General features: G+C 37.0%; 1 protein-coding gene across 4 annotated transcripts in view; it reads left to right on the top strand.

Annotated features, from left to right (window-relative positions):
- Positions 1-20604, top strand: part of ARHGAP5 (Rho GTPase activating protein 5) — a 73172-nt gene that overhangs the window by 17654 nt on the left and 34914 nt on the right. The gene's annotated exons all lie outside the window — the stretch shown is intronic.

Raw genomic sequence — 20604 nt, 5'->3', positions numbered from 1 at the left:
TACTTCATTTTATTTGCTTGTGCTTTAACTTATTTTGCAAAGAGTCAGACATGACTGGGCAACTGAACAGCAAAAAGCTTATTTGGGGTGGAAGTTTGACTTTGTATTCAGCATCAAAATTCTAGGTGAATATGTAGATTCTGTCTACAGAAACTTAGATATAAAATGCTTTTGTTCATTTTCTCTGTTATACAATGTCTGTAAGCATCCTACTTGTCAGTTTTTCCCTTTTGACTTAGCAGTTTTGCAGCTTGATTTGTTGACATAAATATATTAATTTGATATATTGGCATATTTGATATATTGTTTTATTGCACTTTGCTTTTTGCGCTTCCCAGATACTGCATTTTTTACAAATTGAAGGTTTGTGGCAACCCTGCAATGATCAAGGCTTCATAGCACCATTTTTCCAGTAGCATTTTCTTACTTCTTTTTTTTTTTTTTTTTTTTTTTTATTTTCTTACTTCTTACTTGCTTTTGTGTTGCTGCTGCTGCTGCTAAGTCGCTTCAGTCGTGTCCGACTCTGTGCAACCCCATAGATGGCAGCCCACCAGGCTCCACCGTCCCTGGGATTCTCCAGGCAAGAGTACTGGAGTGGGGTGCCATTTCCTTCTCCAGTGCATGAAAGGGAAAAGTGAAAGTGAAGTCGCTCAGTCGTGTCCGACTCTTAGCGACCCCATGGACTGTAGCCTACCAAGGCTCCTCCATCCATGGGATTTTTCCAGGCAAGAGTACTGGAGTGGGGTGCCATTGCCTTCTCCGTGCTTTTGTGTTACATTTTGGTAATTCTCAAAATATTCCAAATTTTTAAATTATTTGTTACAGTGGTCAGTGATTTTTGATGTTACTATTGCAAAAAGGTTACAACTCACTGAAGGCTCAAATCATGATTAACACATTTTAGCTACATTTTTTAATTGATGTACATACATTGTTTTTTTTAGGCATAATACTGTTGTACACTTAATAGACTGCCATATAGTGTACATGTAATTTTTACATGCACTGGGAAACCAGAGAATTTGTGTGATTCACTTTATTGTGATATTTGTTTTTAGGCGGTGGTCTGGAACTCAACCTGCATTATCTCCAAGACATGCCTATATAACATTGCTTTAAATTTTAGATTCATTGTGTTAACGATACTTTAACTTAAGAGAATTGGAAAACATGATATTTTGGAAGCTTTTAGATCTATAAGTGATTTTTTAATCCTTCAGTGTTTAACCTTAAACATAAATGTCACTTAAATGTTTGAACCTCTATTCTTAAAAAGATAAACATGGGTTACAATGCAGCTTTATAAATATAGTTTTATGCTGCAGTTATACTTTAGGGCTTTGTATTATATATGTACAGTGAAGTGCCTTGGATGTCTCCAAGGCTAACTATTTATATATCATAGTTATCGGTGGTATTTTTCCTTTAAGCATTACAGAAAAGCTGGAGCATTTTAGTGCAGCTTTTGTTGGCCTGAAAATTATTTTCATTGTGTAAGCTGGACTTGAGTAAGTTGTCTTTGTTTCAATTTAGTGAGCATTCACTAAAAACCTGCTAAATGCTTAAGTCTGTACAAAAAGCTGTTGAAGGATATAAAAAAATCGAAGATGCGTATCCCTAAAAAAGCTTAAATGTTAGTTTGAAAGACAGTACCCTGTTTTTGGAACAGAGGTAGAAAAGTAGAAAAGTAATACTAGAGCACTGTAGAGAAGCAGGAGAAGGGGACGACAGAGGATGAGATGGCTGGATGGCATCACTGACTCAATGGACATGGGTTTGGGTGGACTCCGGGAGTTGGTGATGGACAGGGAGGTCTGGCGTGCTGCGGTTCATGGGGTCGCAGAGAGTCGGACACAACTGAGCAACTGAACTGAACTGAAATCTAGGGAAGCATAGTATAATAGTTAAGAGCACATGATCTAGAGCCAGACTGCTAGGATTTGAATCCGCTTACTAGTCGTGTAACTTCTGTATACTCCTTTCAAGGAAGATGGAGATAAACATATTTCCCTATGAGAAATACGTTCATAGTTCTTTAAAATAGTGCTTGGCATGTGGTAAATTGATTAAATAAAAGAGTATATACGTTATTTTGTGATAATACCGTCAGATTACATATATTAAGTGAATACAAGATGAGAGATCATCATAGGGGTATTGAGTTAGTTTCACAAAACTTCATGAAAAAGGTAAATCACCAGTTTCAAGTATTTTGATTGGTTTTTAGGAAGGAGAAAAGATACTTTAAGAGGGGGAAGTCATTTGTACAGAGGTGTAAAATTGTGTCTAGGCAAGTTAAGATACAATAGGAAACTGTCCCAGTTGAGGGTATTGTGCAATATCATTGCCTTTATAAGGAGTTGGTGATGGACAGGGAGGCCTGTCGTGCTGTAGTCCATGTGGTCACAAAGAGTCGGACACGACTGAGCAACAGAACTGAAACTTATAAGAGTGCTAAACTGAAGAGCTAGTTTAAATCCAAAAGCAGTTAGTTAAGTAGGGCCTAAGCAGTAAGAAAATTGTCTTGTACTTGAGATTCCAAGTAGGGTGGAGATTGTCATCAGGTAGTCTAGCTAGGAGGCCGATGTACACATTCAGTTTTAAAGTGATGAGTACAGAGACCAAGTGAGAAATGAACAAAACTAGAAGTTTTATTATTTGAAAAGTCTAGAAACATAGACAAAAATCTGGCAAGACTGGGTAAAAAGAGAAGGTGTAAACCCTGAGAATGAAAATGGAATATAATGACAGAGAGATCAGATTAATTACAGATAGATCAGATTAATAAGATAGTAGAAAATACTGCCAACAATTTAGATTAATAAATTTGAAAGTTAAGCAAAGTTGAAGTCCATGACAAGAAAGCTTAGGATAATCCTGTAACTGTTAAATAAGTTATGAAGTAGTAGTTACATCTTAGCACAAAAATACCAGGCCCAGGTAATTCTACAGGAGACGTTTTAAGGAACAGGTCATTCCAATGTTCTACAAATCCAGAAAATAGAGTAGGAGAATTCATTCAATTCATTCTCTGTGAAGTTCTCTATTCTTAGTCCCAGAACCTCTCAATGATAATATAAGAAAGGAATATTATAGTCGCATTTTACTTATGAGTGCACATGCAAAAATTTTAAAGTGCAGGTCCACAGACCCTTAGCTGAAACTTTGAAATCCATAACCTCTGAAAATCAAAAATTTTTGCAGAATTTGGCAGCATGATCTGATTTACCCTGTTCTTGGGAAAATCCTACTTGAACTGGTGTGTGAGGCTACATATAATCATGTTTGTCTTATCAAAAAAAAATATCCCTATAGTTCACTGCAGATATATTCATGTATTTGAATACAGGGTACTGACCCACAGTTTGTTGGGGTTGTTATGTAATAGACATTTTTTGTACTGTACAGTAGGGGTAACAACTGAAATTTTCTGAGTTCTAAAATACATCTTACTCCAAGAGTTTTACATAAGGGATCATAGATGTATTTAAGGGCAAAAAAAAAAAAAAAAAAAATCAACAATATATAAAAACCACTTGATAAAATTTAATTCATTAGGTTCCTACTAATTTAGTGGAAAGCTACTAAATTATGAACAGATGAGAGCTTACATCTGTTAGTTACAGCTTGAGAACAGGTATCTATAAATATGCAAACACATGAAATAACTTTAAAGAACATCCTAATGAGGGAAATGAATTCCCTTTTCACCCAGAACCAAGATAGAATGTTTATAATATCACCACTTCCAGTCGATATTATGCAGAGATCCTAGTTAAAGCAATAAGATAAGGAAAAAATAATAAAAGCATGAATATTGGAAAGAAACAAAACTTTCATTAGTGGCTGATGATATGATTGGCCTATGTAGAAGCCAAATAGGATCTACAGATAAATTATAATATTAATAAAAGAGCAGAGTTAGTTCCATATATCATCAATAATCAAGTCAGTTGCATCTCTGTACATCAGCAATAAATAACTAGAAAAAATAATTAGAGAAGACACCATTTACAAAAGCATAGCAGATTATCTCAGAGAAGGCAATGGCACCCCACTCCAGTACTCTTGCCTGGAAAATCCCATGGACAGAGGAGCCTGGTAGGCTACAGTCCATGGGGTCGCTAAGAGTCGGACACAACTGAGCGACTTCACTTCCACTTTTCCCTTTCATGCACTGGAGAAGGAAATGGCAACCCACTCCAGTGTTCTTGAATGGAGAATCCCAGGGACGGTGGAGCCTGGTGGGCTGCCGTCTATGGGGTCGCACTGAGTCAGACACGACTGAAATGACTTAGCAGCAGCAGATTATCTAGTGCCTGGGAGTAATTGTAACATAATGTGCAAACCTCTGTGTTGAAAACATAAGACATGATTTTAAGACATTAAAGAGTAAATAAATGGAGAGCTGTTGCCTTCCTATCCATGAATGTGGCTTATCATAAAGACGTTATTGTTGTTCAGACTCTACATCTCTAGATTGTGTTTCACTCAAAGTGTCAAAGATTTTTCAAGAAATTTTACACAGATTCTAATACAAATATGGAAGAGTAGATAGTAAATACAAATATTGAATAGCGAGGACACTTCCGAAGAAGAAAGGCAGAGGTGGAATGGTGCTACATGTGCTCATTCTGTCAGATTGTGTAGAGCTTTAGTATTAAACACAGTGTGATATTGGCATAGAGACAGTCACATTGACCAGTGAAATAGCTCCCAAATATACAGACCTCTAACTCAGAACTGTCATTCCAAGCCACCTAAGGCTGTTGAACACTTGAAATGTGGCTAATCTGAATTAGGATAAACTGGTCTACAGGTTAAGTAAAGGCTTCCCTGAGACTTGTCATTTTGTTAGATCTGATAGATGAATAGAACTTAACTATGGGAGTGGTTGGGTGGATGGAAGAATATTTAATCCTGAATGAATAGAATGTGCATGTTCTTAAAGGAGGTCACTGTGACTAGTCAATAATCTAAAACAGTTGTTGACAAACTTTCTGTAAAGAGCTGAATGATAAATATATGCGACTTTGAAGGTGTAATACATCCTGTATTATAACTGCTCAGTTTTGCTGTTACAGTGCAAAAGCAGCCATGGACAATACATAAATGAATGAGTATGGCTATTTTCAAAAAACAGGCAACAGGGTAAGTTGGTCCACTAGGCCATAGTTTGGCTGATACCTGATCTGTGGGAGAGAATGGTGCACAGAGAGATTTGAGAGTGGGAACTGGACTCAGACCTTTTTAACAGTGTTGGACTTTTTGTTATTGAGCCTAAGAGTAAATTGAAATAAAGAGAGTTTGTGAATCTGAAATCACTTGGTTTCAGTGTGAAGTATGGGTTGAGTGATATGGAAGACCACTAGGCATTTGCAGTAGCCTAAGTGAATCGTGATGAAAGATTTGAATAGTTGGAGTGGGGAGGGAGAATGGTGGCAATGGATAGAATGGGGTGGATTTGGTGAATATATTGTGTATATGAGGGAAAGGTAAACATGATGAATGAGAGAGGAAAGATACCGCCTTGGTTTCTAGCTTGTGCAGCTTAATCAGTGAAGTTGTTGTTCCTTACATAGAGCATTGGAAATTTGCCAGGTTTGGAGTTGAGGGGTAGAAATTAGAGTTCAGGTGGAGGTGTCAAGTAGCCATTTAGATATGCAGATCTTCAGAGAAGAGGTCTGAGTTGGGGATACATATTTAGGAGACAATGAAGCAGAGATGGCAGTAGATGAAATGACATAGGGAGTGTGAATACAGTTGTCTAACACAGCCTTGAAGAGCTACCAATGTTGAATCGCCAGGTAGCAGAGATGATCCTTAAAGACAGGGAGAGTAAACATAGACCACGTACCCTTTCTTAGCTGATTGCCTCACCTGTAAATTACGAATTACAATATTTTCCTTGGAATTGTGATAGAAATTGAAACTATGTGTTTCAAATGCCTGACATGTAGCAGTGCTCCATAAATGCTGTTGTAATGTGCTTCATGCCTGAAATATCCCAGTATACTCCATCTGTATTTCAGAATAGTCCTCTATCCCATTTGCTGGATTAGTTTCCTGACTCATTTTAAATTAAATACTCCTAAGTTTTGCACTTAGGTGATTTCTGTGATTGCTGATCCTAAGTTTATGTACTTCTTTCTTTTTTTTCCTAAGAGAAAAGTTCATTCTCTTAACCTTCGTTCTTTGATTCCAGCATGGGAGCTAAAGTCGAGGAATATTTTTTTAGGTTCCTTGACATCTGGAAAACCATAACATATGGCATTACCGGCATTTAAAAGAGGCTCAAAGACCTGATTCTCCTAATGTGAGATTTAATTGTCATTTCTGCCAATCAGAGAAGGCTTTATGCTTAACTATCTTTTGTTCTATACCCCAAAAGGAGTTTAGTATTAGTTGTGGGAACAAAAGCTGTAAGATATTTCTTGATTTGGAAAGATTTGTAAGGATTATTTTCTTAAATCATAACCCATTATACACATATATATTTCTGTGTAAAGGAAATTTTCCAAAACAATACCTACTTTTTAAGTTATTTTGATTTTCTAGCCTATTATAGTGAAAAAACAGGTGCTGGTTGTGACCTATTATTTTGTAACTTACAAGTGCTTGTAAAACAGTGCTTAAGAGAATGAACTAAATGAGAAAATTTGAGTTGTATTGATAAAATTGCCAGTTTTTAACACATGCATGCAATGAAGTGAGGTGTACTTGTCTTTTCTTCAGTATTCATTTTGGTGCTATCCTCTTGATTTAGACAGTAAATAGTAGAATACTTGGTGAATTTTGTGGTGCATTAGAATACGCTGGTATTCTAATGATTTTTCATTTTCAGACTTTTTAAAAGTTGTTTTCCTGTCATTTCCAGGTTGTGAATCTTTTCATCCACTTGTTTTTATTAGCAACTACCAACTGGTACTTTACTCTCAGATGTTCCTTCCAATCCATATTATTTTCTTTGTATTTTATTGCTCCCTTCTTACTAAAACCCCTCTATCAGTATCTTAGAAGATTCTGCTGCTTTAGCTGTTGTACTAGGGCTTAGAGCCTGTTAAGGAAAGAATACCAAAATAGGTATGTTTTCTTCAAAAAAAAAAAAGGGGGGGGATATCTATATATTGAGTCAGAAGATGTTAATTTATTATTAGTAAGTAGTGAATTGATACCAAGCTATTACTATGGTAGATCCTTTAGAATAGTAAATCTTAAGTTTAGAATTATTAGACTTCTGACTTCTAGAACCTCAGTCTTTGTTAAGTAAAATGCTCAGTTTGAAAATACTGTCAAGCCAAACAGTGGTAACAAGAATTCTCTCTTGATCTAGAAATTGTTCATCCCAGATACAAAAGTAATGAAATACGTGAAAATATGTCTGTGTTGAACTGCTGTTTGTTTATATCAGAATGTATAAGTTATAGGGTAAGTTCCATATTTTTTTTTAATGTGTATCACTTTTTTAGTGTAACCTCCTGACAGTTGCTTAATTGACTGTCGGTGTTCATGTCTGAGAGAAACTAGATTCTTGAAAGAATTATATTTAAGGCTAACTAAAAATTGGATGCTTGAAAAACTTACTATAGAAAGAGGAGTACTTAGAGGTCAGATACAGATAATGTAGTTTGTACCTGTTTAATGAACAGGGTCATTTAACCAAGTCTTGAACTGCTTGACAGTTTCAGATTTTCTATTTTTTAACCTATTTTTTTTTTTAATCTAAAGACTTCTGGGCAGCTGATACAGGGTGCCCATTGTATCTATTATTACCTTGCAGACACTTCCTTAAGGGAGAGAATATGGGTCACTTTTGTAAAGGAAGTATGTTCAGAAGAATGAGAAAACTGCTTTCCCAGATTCCTCAATCAGCATCTTAAGTTTCATTGCTGTGAGTTAGGTCCTGTCTCCATTCCTAGCCAGTGAAGTCTGGCCAGGAGAGTAGAATTATGCTGCTGAATGTTGACCTGAGCCTTTAGAGCTCTGGGTGAGGTTGGCTTCCCCCAAATCAGGGTAATTTCTAAGGAATGAAAACCAGTGTCTACTGCAGGCTGGATTTATATCTTGTTTGTAGTTGATCTCCATGTCCTCGCACAATGTTTTGTACTATGATCAGTTGAAGTCAGTATGAATATATGACTTTTTTTTGTAGTAGTAATAAAACAACCATTTATATATATACTTTTTAATAATTGCATTTATTTGACTCAAGGAAATTGTTATTTTATCCAATAAGCATCTTACTGAATGCCTGCTATGACAGAGGAACACTGTCCAAAGTTATGACTTGGTCGTGGGCTCTGCTCTCCAGAATTCAGTCTAGTAAATTTGGTTTTGTTGAATATTAAGCATTTTTTATATTTTCATCAAGGTTAGTAAAACTTCTGGTATCTCTCATTTGGAAAGCATTTACTTAGGTGTCTTTAGTAACAGCTTCTATTGCTTTCATACTGGCTAACTGGCTAAGTATGTTCTACCTCTGATTGATTAGTTCTAAAGTGTTTCAAAAATTTCTCATGAAGTTAAAATTGGTTTCTTTAGTAGCATTTCTGGTGCTGGTGACATCAATTAATGGTATGACATAAGTGTGAATACATAATATGAGTATTTCTGCCTGTATTTTACTGTTTGCTGTTTCTTTGGATTTGTTTTTTTGCTGTGGGTTTGACCAAGATCTATTACTCTTCAAATACAGAATGAAATGTAATTCAGAATGGTTAGTTTTTAAAGTATATTTTGATTGACATGTTCTAATAAGACTTATTTTAAATGATTCTGTCAGTGGTATGCTTGTTTTTGACTAATTTAAGAGCAGATGTTAATGTCGTCAGTGTGTATCTCTATTCAAACTTTGTGTTTTTTCTTAGCTTTTATAGTAGTATGTTGAATGTTTAGCAAAACTTGGCATAGCACGAATTATTGAAATTACTCTTAGTTCTGTAGCATTGTAAGTTTTAGAATATGTTTAGTTAATGAAACTGGAGCCTATTATACAAAGTGAAGTAAGTCAAAAAGAGTAACACTAATACAGTATATTAACATATATATGGAATTTAGAAAGATGATAACGACAACCCTATACGCAAGACAGCAAAAGAGACACAGATATAAAGAACAGACTTTTGAACTCTGTGAGAGAAGGTGAGGGTGGGATGATTTGCTGCTGCTGCTAAGTCGCTTCAGTCGTGTCCGACTCTGTGTGACCCCATAGACGGCAGCCCACCAGGCTCCCCCGCCCCTGGGATTCTCCATTCAAGAACACTGGAGTGGGTTGCCATTTCCTTCTCCAATTCATGAAAGTGAAAAGTGAAAGCGAAGTCACTGTCGTGTCCAACTCTTAGCAACCCCTTAGACTCCAGCCCAGCAGGCCTCTCCGTCCATGGGATTTTCCAGGCAAGAATACTGGAGTGGGGTGCCATTGCCTTCTCCAGGGGTGATTTGAGATAATAGCATTGAAACATGTATATTACCATATGTGAAACAGATGACCAGTGCAAGTCCAGTGCACGAAGCAGGGCGCTCAAAGCCCATGCTCTGGGGCAACCCAGAGGGATGGGGTGGGGAGAGGGGTGGTGGGGGAAGTTCAGGATGGGGGGACACATGTACACCCATGGCTTGATTGATGTCGATGTATGGTAAAAACCACCACAATATTGTAAAGTAGTTAATCTCCAATTAAAATAAAGAAATTAATTTAAAAGAAAAAATATATATATCAAGGAGGCACTTAACTCCTATAACACAGAACATGTGTTCTTACTATAATTTTACATCAGTGGGCAGTTGTTACTCTTCCAAAACTTATGAGTCTATAGGGTTATCAGTTTTATGTGCTCCAAAATTTTATGTACTGCAAATTGTCCCGCTCAGCCCTAGAAGAGTTGTTTCTACAATAGGTATTGTTTTATAATTTTTAGCTCTTAACTTTTTCTTGTCATCATAGTCGGTGTGTTGAAAGAGCCCTCAATAGGACTTAACCTGTGACTATGTAAAGAGAAGCCTCAGAGGAAGGACGACTGCTTTTTAAAAGTAGTAATTTCTGATGTTTGCAGTTCTTAGAACAAAATATCAAGAGTATGACAAAAGTGGTCTTGAGAAAGTAACTGTCCAAATAAAAGGTACATTTTGCATGTGCATGTGTAATTGTTTTGAGCTTTCTGGAAATTGTTCTTAGCCTTTGAGAATCTAAGGAAGGGTTTGGGAAAAAGGAAAATGCACATTTGCAAAATTTGAGTGGTTTTTTAAAGGTTTCTTATTTACTTCCTTAAACTGTGGACTCAAGAACCTTTGTTGATGTAAGGTAAGAGGAGAACACACTTGAATTTTTCTTCATTCTTGACTGATGCTCTGATTGTTGGATTGGCAATCACTAGAGTACCAGAAAGAACCTAAAAGATGACATGGAAAGCAAAGGAAGAAGTAGTGGTTTTAAGAATAAAATGCTGGGTATAATAGAAAACTTATTTTCCTCTGAATACACTTGAAAATAAATATTTAGGGAAGCTGGGAAGAAATCTACTCATCCTTGACTGGAATAGATTTTGCTAGGTCCCTCTCCTGGTGGTGGTGTTCATTCGCTAAGTTGTGTTCAGCTCTTTGCGACCCTGTGGTCTGCAGCACGCTAGGCTTCCTCATCCTTCACTATCTCCTGGAGTTTGCTCAGATTCATGTCCATTGAGTCAGTGATGTGACTCCAGATTTAATTTTTTTGTAATAAAGTTGTTAATGGCATTAATAAAATGCCTGCCAGGTAGATAATATATGTGGAAATGCATTATAGGAAGATGTCATCTTAGAGATTAATCAGTGCGAGAACCACTTGATCTGATTAGTATATACAAGAACCCAGACCACATTTTATTTGCCCTCAGTTAATAACAACTTTCTCTTCCCTCTTTTCATGTAGTGTTATGTTTAAAGGATATGAGAGAGTATTCACAACATCTCTCATTTCTAAAGTGTTTGGACTCTCAGCACCTAACATTTCTTACAGAATTGGTTTTTTTTTTTTTTGAAGGATTTAGATCTTCACAGAATACCGACTCCCACTAAAGACTTCTTTCTTATGTTGGTGTGTTACGCTATGGGCTTCCCTGGTAGCTCAGCTGGTAAAGAATCCGCCTGCAATGTGGGAGACCCAGTTCTGTTGCTGGGTCAGAAAGATCCCCTGGAGAAGGGATAGGCTTCCTACTCCAGTATTCTTGGGCTTCCCTGGTGGCTCAGCTGGTAAGAAATCCACCTGTAATGTGGGAGACCTGGGTTTGATCCCTGGGTTGGGAAGATACTCTGGAGAAGGAAACAGCTACCCACCTCAGTATTCTTGCCTGACGGATCCCCACGGGCAAAGGAGCCTGGCAGGCTACAGTCTATGGGGTCGCCAAGAATTGGACTCCACTGAGCGATTAAGCACACACACACATGCTATGGTGTAATAGTCTTCCAACATAATCACTTTATAGTAGTTTTACTGCTTTGTAGTTGAATAAGTTTTATTTTTATTATTGTAAGCTTTTTGAGGGCTGTTATGATTATCATTCATCTTTGTGTACCCTACTGTAGTGATTCTCAATCCTGAATTAAAAAAAAAAATCTCAGACTTCTCAGGGCTATATTTATAGCTATCTCCCGAATTTGAGTTCTCAGTCCTTGTTATTAGCCTAGCACAATGGTTCTCAACTAGGGTCAGTTTTGACCTGCAGTGAGCATCTGGCAGTGCCTGGAGACATTTTTGGCTGTCAGAACTGGGATGGGGGTTTGCTACTGACAGCTCTTGGGTAGAGGCCAGGGATGCTGCTAAACACCCTGCAATTCAAAATGTCAATAATACTGAAGTTGAGAAACCCTGTCTAGCTGAATGGGTCTTTAAGGAAATTCTTGTGTGTTCTAGAAGTCGATCTTACAAGGTATGTTTGTACCTGCTCATTAGCAGAGGCAGGTTTTTCCTCACAGGAGGAAAAACCTATCCTCACCATGATTGATTAAGAATGTGTTTTCATGAAGGAGGTCCTCTGGGTCTAAGCTACATGCTTTTGCTATTTATTTTAGTTGGCTGATCTTGATTCTGCCATAAAACATGTTTCCATTTCATTGTCACAGTCTTCATTGAGGTTATCATAACTTCCTACTTGGATCATTACAGTGACCTTTTTAAGAAAAATTTAATTTGATTCATTGTAGATGGATATACCATTGTAAGAAATAATGCAGAAGGATTCCATGTACCCTTTGCTCAGTTTCCCACAAAGGTAACATCTTACAAAACTAACACCATATCACATACAGGATATTGACATCAACCCACGGGTCTTTAGAGTCTGCCAGGTTTTCTTGTACTCGTGTGTGTGTCTGTGTGTGTGTGTGTATTCTGTGAAGTTTTTCACATGTGTAGCTTTGTGTGCCCTATCCTGCACAATACCTAGCATGATGTTATGTACATGGTAAATACTCAGTTCTTACGTACTGTTGCAGATACATTACCTTATTCCAAATGAATTTGCATAGAGTTGGCTGTTAATTCTTCTTGTAGTTTTGTGATAAGAATCATTATTTTGTATGAATCCTGATTTTATTAGGTTCAAATAGTTAAGTTTAGGCACACCTATATATAATGACTCCCATAGGAAAAAAAATTAGGTATAATGAAACTATTTGCATAACTGGTGAATAAACCAACAGTACTTTGTATGTTTATTAACAGAAACATTATATAGCGAATGCTTTCTCAGGTTCCTGTTTATCATTTTGTTTGCTTCTTTTAGTGTTGACTGAGCACCCGTGTGCTAGATACTGTGCCAAGGTGTGGGTAATAAAAAGGAAAAGTGGACAATTTCTAGAGTATTTTGGAAGTCCTAAATAGGACTTCCAAATAATAGGGCTTCTCATGCATTCACTGTAGCAAGTAAGGGAAAATCAAGGTTGATTATTAATTTTATGGTATAAGCAACGGGTAGATTTAGATTCGGAGAAGGCAATGGCACCCCACTCCAGTACTCTTGCCTGGAAAATCCCATGGACGGAGGAGCCTGGTAGGCTACAGTCCATGGGGTCGCTAAGAGTCGGACGACTGAGCGACTTCACTTTCACTTTTCCCTTTCATGCACTGGAGAAGGAAACAGCAACCCACTCCAGTATTCTTGCCTGGAGAATCCCAGGGACGGCGGAGCCTGGTGGGCTGCCGTCTATGGGGTCGCACAGAGTCGGACACGACTGAAGCGACTTAGCAGCAGCAGCAGATTTAGATTTGCTGGGATAGTGAAGAAGACTAAGCTAAGGGTGAAAAGTTTCAGACCAGAGAGAATCAGGACATCTGTTTTGTGCCTTTTATGTAATGTTAAAATATCTGTGTTGACATCCCAGTGGAAGTATAAAGGTTAGATGTATGAATCTGATACTCAGAGGAAAAGTTTTCAGGATAGAAGAACATTGAAAGCCATGGGTTTAGATAAATTCACATAAGGACCAGAGAATGGCTGGAGAAGGGAGAACTTAGAACTGACACTGGGTAAACCAGGAAGAGTTATAGTAGATGAAACTTAAAAAGGAATTCTTGGGGAGAAAAGAGGAAAAACTAGTAAAGAGTCGTGACATGGGAGCCAAGAGAGCAAGTGTTTAAGGAAGAAGTGATCGATCAAGAAAGTTGCTGAGAACTCAAGAGGAATGACAAGTTTCTTTTTGATTTGATGGTTTAGAGGTATCTGATTTTAACAAGCAGTTGAGTGGAACAGGAGAGAAAGCCAGATGGAAGTAGGTTGAAGAGTGAATGGGTTGTGGAAAAGTAGAGATTGTAAATGTAGATGACATCTTCAAGTTCTTCTATGAAGAGGAGCAAGAATTGAGACAGTGGAGCTCAATATGGGATCAAAGGAGGGTTTTGGTTTTGTGTTTGTTTTTTAAAATGAGAGATATTATATTTTGTATATTCAAAAGAATGACCCAGGAGAAGGATAGATCGATGAAATGTGAATTGAGGACATTAGGAAGAGAGAGGGTAGATAGTGCTTGTAGGTACATGAGTTTCTTTAATTGCACAACTTCTCAAGAATTTTTTTAGCATGTTGTGTGATATGTTGAGAATCTGTGTGGGACAGAGTATGTAAGAAAGAGAGAAAACTCAAATTGGAAGCTACTGGGGAAAAATCTGATTTCCTGTCTCTTTCCTGTTTGAAAACAGGATTACAATTTATATATTGTAGACAGTTTTTTTCCATAGGCATAATTTTTAAAATCTTGATTTTTTTTTCTTCTGGTTACACAAGTAATCTTTATCTTCTCAGAAAGTATTTTCTTTACAAAAGGAAATGTACAACTTACAGTGAAAATTCTGTGTAACCTCACCCTAGCCTTTTCTTTCCTTTTTTACCATCCTCTAAACTTAGAGGATTGTTGTCAATAGTTTAGTATTTGTTTTTTAATTTTTGCTATAATATTAACAAAAATGATTTACTTTGGAATGAGATTATACTATTTATCCGGTTCCTAATCTTTAATATATATTAGTATATATAAATCTGTTGAAATCAACCTTCTTAATTCATCTTTGTTATCTGTAATTTTGCTATACTTTATCTGACAAGAACTAAAGGAGATCATTTAAAATTTTCTGTTTTCTTAGAGGTACATAGTTCTGCTATAGTTTGTTGTTGCTACTTGATGGATTGAATTCTGTATAATAGTCATGTGAGTCTCTTTTGTATGGTTCAAAGCTTTTTGCTTTGAAGACAGCAGCAGAGTTAACATTGCTCTTGTAAAAACAAAAATCATTCTTTTTTCCATCATTTTGTTTTCAACTTTTAGGAGTGTCTGTTAAAATGTCATGTGGTTAGTCACGTTTAGTTTTTTGTTGTTTTTTTTTTTTACCAAGTCTGAGAGTCTTTTATAGCTTACCTGATCTTATTCCATTTAGATATTTAAATTTTTTTTTATCTTCGTTTTTGACTGTGCTGGGTCTTCATTGCTGCGTGGGCTTTTCTCAGGTTGCAGGTGGTGGGGCTACTCTCTAGTTGCGGAGCTCGGGTTTCTCATTGTGGTTGCTTCTCTTGTTGCTGAGCTTGGGCTCTACGGCACGAGGCCTTCAATAGTTGCGGCAGTAGTTGTGGTTCCTGGGCTCTATAGAGAACAGACTCAGTAGTTATGGCGCACGAGCTTAGTTGCTGCGAGTCATGTGGGATCTTCCCTGTCCAGGGATTGAACCTGTGTCTCCTGCATTGACAGACGGATTCTTTACTGCTGAGTTACCAGGGAAACCCCCATTTACATTTATTTTTATGTTTCAGTTTGCTTTGTTCTTATTTTCTATTTTTATTTTTCATCAGCAAAAAAAAAAGAGAAAGGAATTAGTTTGCGACTTTTTATCTTTAAGTTTATATTGAATCCCAACTTCAATTTATCATCCTTAATCCTTCATAGTATATCGTGATACCCTGTTGTGTATTATTAACATAATTACTTTACTGTTTACTCCCCACCACCTTTTTTAGGATAAGTTGAAGCTTTTGGTTCTGGCCTGCTAGTTGTGTAATTTTTGCATTCTGTACATTGAGTCACAAAATTATAGGTAATATTATGTTTAGTAGCTGTACCACTGTAACTCAGAATTAGTTTTGTGTTTAAGTGTTTATTTTTATGTTTTTCAAAGCACACATTTTCCAGATGTAAGTTCTTTATTACTGATGATGTTTCATTGTGGTTTAATTGAAGTATACTTGATTTTGAATGTTTTATTAGTTTCACATGTACAGCAAAGTGATTCAGTTATTATGTATGTGTGTGTATATATATTTTTCATATTCTTTTCTTTTGTAGCTTATTACAAAGTACTGAGTATAGTTCCCTGTGCTGTGTAGTAGGTCTTTGTTGGTTACCTACTTTATATATACTAATATATATATATTAATCCTAAACTCCCAATTTATCCATGTCCCCTGCTCTCTACCCAGTGTTGTTTCATTATGTGATTAGGATTTGTAAGAAGGCAGTTTGAGGGTGCTGTCATTTAAATATTAATTATTACATATTTGAGAACTTTATAGTTCCTTTTAGAGTTGCTTATTACCCACATTTGGATGACACACTAAGACTCCTTGACAAAGCTTTTTCTCATGAACATTCCTGTAGAAGAGTTTTCTGACTTTTCAGGTTTTCATGAGACCTTTGAGGCTAGCCTGATATTTTTTCAGCATTGTTGATCATTAGTTTCTTCTACCTAAATGCTTTTTAAGATTTCTGAAGCTTACCACTTCTGCAGCATATCTGTAACTTGATGGTTTATTCCTATTTTTTTGTTTATCTTTCTTGGTGCATGATGAGATTATTCGATCTAAAGTTAAATTCATTATTTCAGAAGAGACCTTGACTATCTTTGTACTTTTCTTTACGAACAGTATTCCAAATCATTAAAGTATATTAATGAACAAAGCAGATAAAAATCCCTGCCCTTAAAAAAAAAAAAAAAAAAATCCCTGCCCTTGTTTGGAGCTTAAATTGTAGCAGGCATACACCAAAATGATGATACATGAGAAAATCATATAGTGTTGTGGGTAGGAAAGGCAGTGTAAGAGGGATTGGAAGTTCTGGGCAGGAGACAGACCATACGTTACAATTTTTAATAGTCAGTGTAGGCCTCATTGAGAAGGTAAAGGGAACAGACGTTCCTAAAAGTCCTAAAATTAGTAGCATGCGTTGCATGCTGAAAAAGCAAATAAGCCATGTAGTTGGAGGAAAGGGAGTAAAATGAAGGAGAAGGTAGAGGAAAATAAGGTCAGAATAAAGAGAGGCAGAGTTCAAGGCACGCAAGATTGTATATGCCCTTAAAGGCCATTATTTGTGGAGTCATTATCCTGGTTGCTTTATTGAGAATGGTTTGTAGGGAATGATGGTAGAAGCAGGGAGGATTGATTAGGCAGTCAACACAATAAGATGGTTAAGATGTAGGTAATTGCCGTATCATACATTTGAAAGTAGGATGTGAGAAAACAAGAGGTATCAAAGATGACTCCAAGATTTTAGTCTGGCAACTGAAAGGTTGGAATTGTCAGCAACTGAGATGTATATAGAAGGCTAAAGATGGAGCACATTTTAAGGAAATAAATCATGAAGAGTTCAGTTTTGCACATGTTAGGAAATGTCTCAGACATTCAAGTGAAAATGTCAGGTGCAGTGTTTCAAATGAGTCTAGCGATTAGGAGAAAGAGCTGAGCTAGAGGTATTGATTTGGGTTATCAGCATATGGGTGACATTACCAAGAGGGTGACTATAGATATTGAGAAAAAAAAGACAGGGACTGAGGCCTGGGGTGTTGCCAGTATTACAAGATTGCCAAGGAGGGACCAACAAAGGAGACTAATAAGGGGAGAACAAGTGAGATAACAAAGGTAGTCTCCTGAAGTCTGTTCAAGAGAATAACTGTTGAAAGGTTAAGAGGAGAGCTGAAAACTGACTATTGCAGAACAATCATTTATAATATTAATAAGAGCAGATTTAGTGAAGTGATGAAAGTGATTAATTTGAAGTGAAGTGAAAGTCACTCAGGTGTGTCCGACTCTTTGCGACCCCATGGACTGTAGCCTGCCAGAGTCCTCTGTCCATAGAATTCTCCGGGCCAGAATACTGAAGTGGGTAGCTGTTCCCTTCTCCAGGGGATCTTCTCAACCCAGGGTCTCCCGCATTGCAGGTGGATTCTTTATCGTCTAAGCCACCAGGGATGCCCAAGATTAATTTGAGTACCTATAAAAGGGAATGGATAGAGAGGAATTGAAGACAGCTAGTATACATGATTTATGTGGAGTTTATTGTTGAGTTGCTCAGTCGTGTCTGACTTTGTGACCCCGTGGACTGCAGCACACCAGGCTTCCCTGTCCTTCACCATCTCCCAAAGTTTGCTCAAATTCATGTGCGTTGAGTTGATGAGGCCATCCAACTATTTCATCCTCTTATTACCCCTCTTCTCCTTCTGCCCTCAATCTTTCCCAGCATCAGGGTCTTTTCCAATGAGTTTGTTCTACAAAAAGGAATTAGCATTCTGGAGCAGTTGCTTTGCAGGGAGAGGAAGATTAAGACTTCTTTTTAAAATGGGAGCAAAAGTGGGTTTTGGTGTGTATCAGAGAAATGAAATAGTAGAAAAGAGGACTCGGATGATCTTTTCCACTTTATTCTGATCTTTTCAATCATTGAGTGTTTTACTAAAGAGGGTATTCATTTCTTTAATGGGTTTTTTCTTCACTTTGTTTACATCTTACCTCTGGTTGTCTCATTTCTTCTTTCATCTTTTATTTCAAGAATCCCATCTTAAAGACAATAGAGAAGTCCAAAATTTTCTTGTTTCCTAGATTTGTTCTTTGAAAACTGCCTCAACTGTTTTTTGCTACCAAAATTTTCTTCAGTTGGTTGATTACCTGTGAATTGAGATATTGTGTTTTTTTCAGTGTTATTGATTATAGTGTTTACTTCAGGATGTTGCTGAGTTTTTCTCCTTTGTTGTGTTGCTGATACTGCTGAAGAGGAATACCCAATTCTGTAAAGAGCTATTTATATACCTTTTCCTGTTTACTTACTCTAATGATAGTTTTTAATATCTGCTAGACACTTAATTAGTAACATTGTTTATATTATTTGTGAAATGGAATGTTTGTTTTACTGGATATGCTTTTGCAGACATGAGATTTACCTAAGTGGCCAGAGAAAAAGACCATGGGTATTTGTATTTAAGCAGAAATTAAGATTTATATGAATGTAGTAATGAATCAAAAGTTGAATTATCATAAATCAGATTTGTTTTCTTACTAACACAGTTATTTAATTGGGGGCTGCCACTTCTGACTATTGATTGGTCAAAAGCTATAGATATAAATGACCAAATAACCATATGCCCCATCTTTTTTCTTGCATTTCAGAAAACCTTGATGGCAATAGAAGTTGTCATCATCTAGCCTTAGACAATTTAATTTATGAAATAGATTTTACATTATATAAATTATTTTGAATTGGTATAAATTTGAAGCTATAGATTAACAACTGTTAACTAAGGATTGTATATTAGAATTATGTAGTTTTTCAAAATTCACATTTTTAAAGAACTCTCTGAAGCGATTTTTGTGCCAAAGAACTGTCACTCTATAGAGCTTCCCTGGTGGTTCAGTGGTGAAGACTCTGCATGCCAGTGCAGGAGACATGGGTTGGATCCCTGATCTAGAAAGATCCCACATTGTGTGGAGCAGCTAAGCCTATGCCCTGCAGCTACTGAACCCACGTGCCACAACTCCTGAAGCCTAGAGCTCCAGTACCTAGAGCCTGCCCTCTGCAGCAGGAGACGCCTCTGCAGTGAGAATCCCCTGCACCACAACTGGAGAGTAGTCCCCGTGCACAGCAGCTAGAGAAAAAGACCAAATGCAGCCTACATAAATAAATAAAACAACTATCACTTACAGAACAGCTAATATAGGAGTGTCTAATTCAAAACTGTTTTCTTACACAGAATTTTCTTTTGTAGCAGTATAAATTAGTAGAAAAATTGGTAAAATCTCATAAGTTTTTTATGCTTTTTTTTCTCCCACAGTGTGTGTGACCTGTAACTCGACTGTCAAGGCAGTTAAATGTTAGTAAATTATCCCTTTAGAGTTTGCCAGAAATTCCATGCTATAAGCCACCTAGCCTTTCATTCCCTCAGATTAGTGGTGTTGAATCTGCAGAATTGAGTAACTTGCCCTTGTGCCTTTATGGACCTTGGGAGTTATCTCCTCAGCATAACCTGGAGAAATCTAACCCCAATTTTAGTGAAGTGTCCAGAATTTAGATTGGTTCTTAAAGGGTAGTATGCAAAGCAAATTTCTTAAGAGTTGATTGAAGCAGTTAGGGCTAGCTAGCTTACTTTTCTTACAACTTTTTTCTTTAAGTGGCATTGCAGATAACGATCTTTTATTTCTGTTGCTGCTACTAAAGGCTAGGCATTGCTGTTATCATTAACCTGCTTAAATGTAATCTTTTTTCACCACTTGTATTATCATTCTAAACAAAAACATCCATCATCACCTTAGTTTTTACTTTTCTAATCAAATGGTGCTTCTAGTAGTTTGCCGACTAGAAAGCATCTTAATGCTCCTCCTAAGAAAGAAGACAACCCAGCCACTGTATCCCTGCCTCAGCTCATTTCTGCTTTCTTGCACATTGTTTTGTTTTGGTGGTGGTGGTTAGTGGAAGGATCCTTTAAGGAGTAGGAAGAATCCACACTACTTGACTTGATGGGCTAGGTCTTGAGCCAGGTCAAGTATTCCAGTGCTTTGATGGTGACATTCAAAACACCTAGTTATACTGTGTGTAATCTGTATCACCAGAGTGATGGTATATGAAGATTTAGAAGTTGGATTTCATGAACTCTGAAAGTTGCTAGGTAGAGCAGCCTCAAATTGAAATGAAAGAAAGGACTTAATTGACTGTTAGTGTTAGTTGCTCAGTTGTGTCTGACTCTTTGCAACCCTGTAGACCTTAGTCCACCAGGCTCCTCTGTCCTTGAAGTTCTCCAGCAAGAATACTGGAGTGGGTTGCTATTTCCTCCTCCAAGGGATGTTCCCAACCTAGGGATTAAACCTGGGTCTCCTGCATTGTAGTTGGATT

Source organism: Giraffa tippelskirchi, chromosome 12 (genome assembly GCF_054371585.1).
Source record: "Giraffa tippelskirchi isolate mGirTip1 chromosome 12, T2T-mGirTip1v1.2.pri, whole genome shotgun sequence".
NCBI lineage: Eukaryota > Metazoa > Chordata > Mammalia > Artiodactyla > Giraffidae > Giraffa > Giraffa tippelskirchi.
This window is presented reverse-complemented; position numbering and strand designations above follow the sequence as displayed.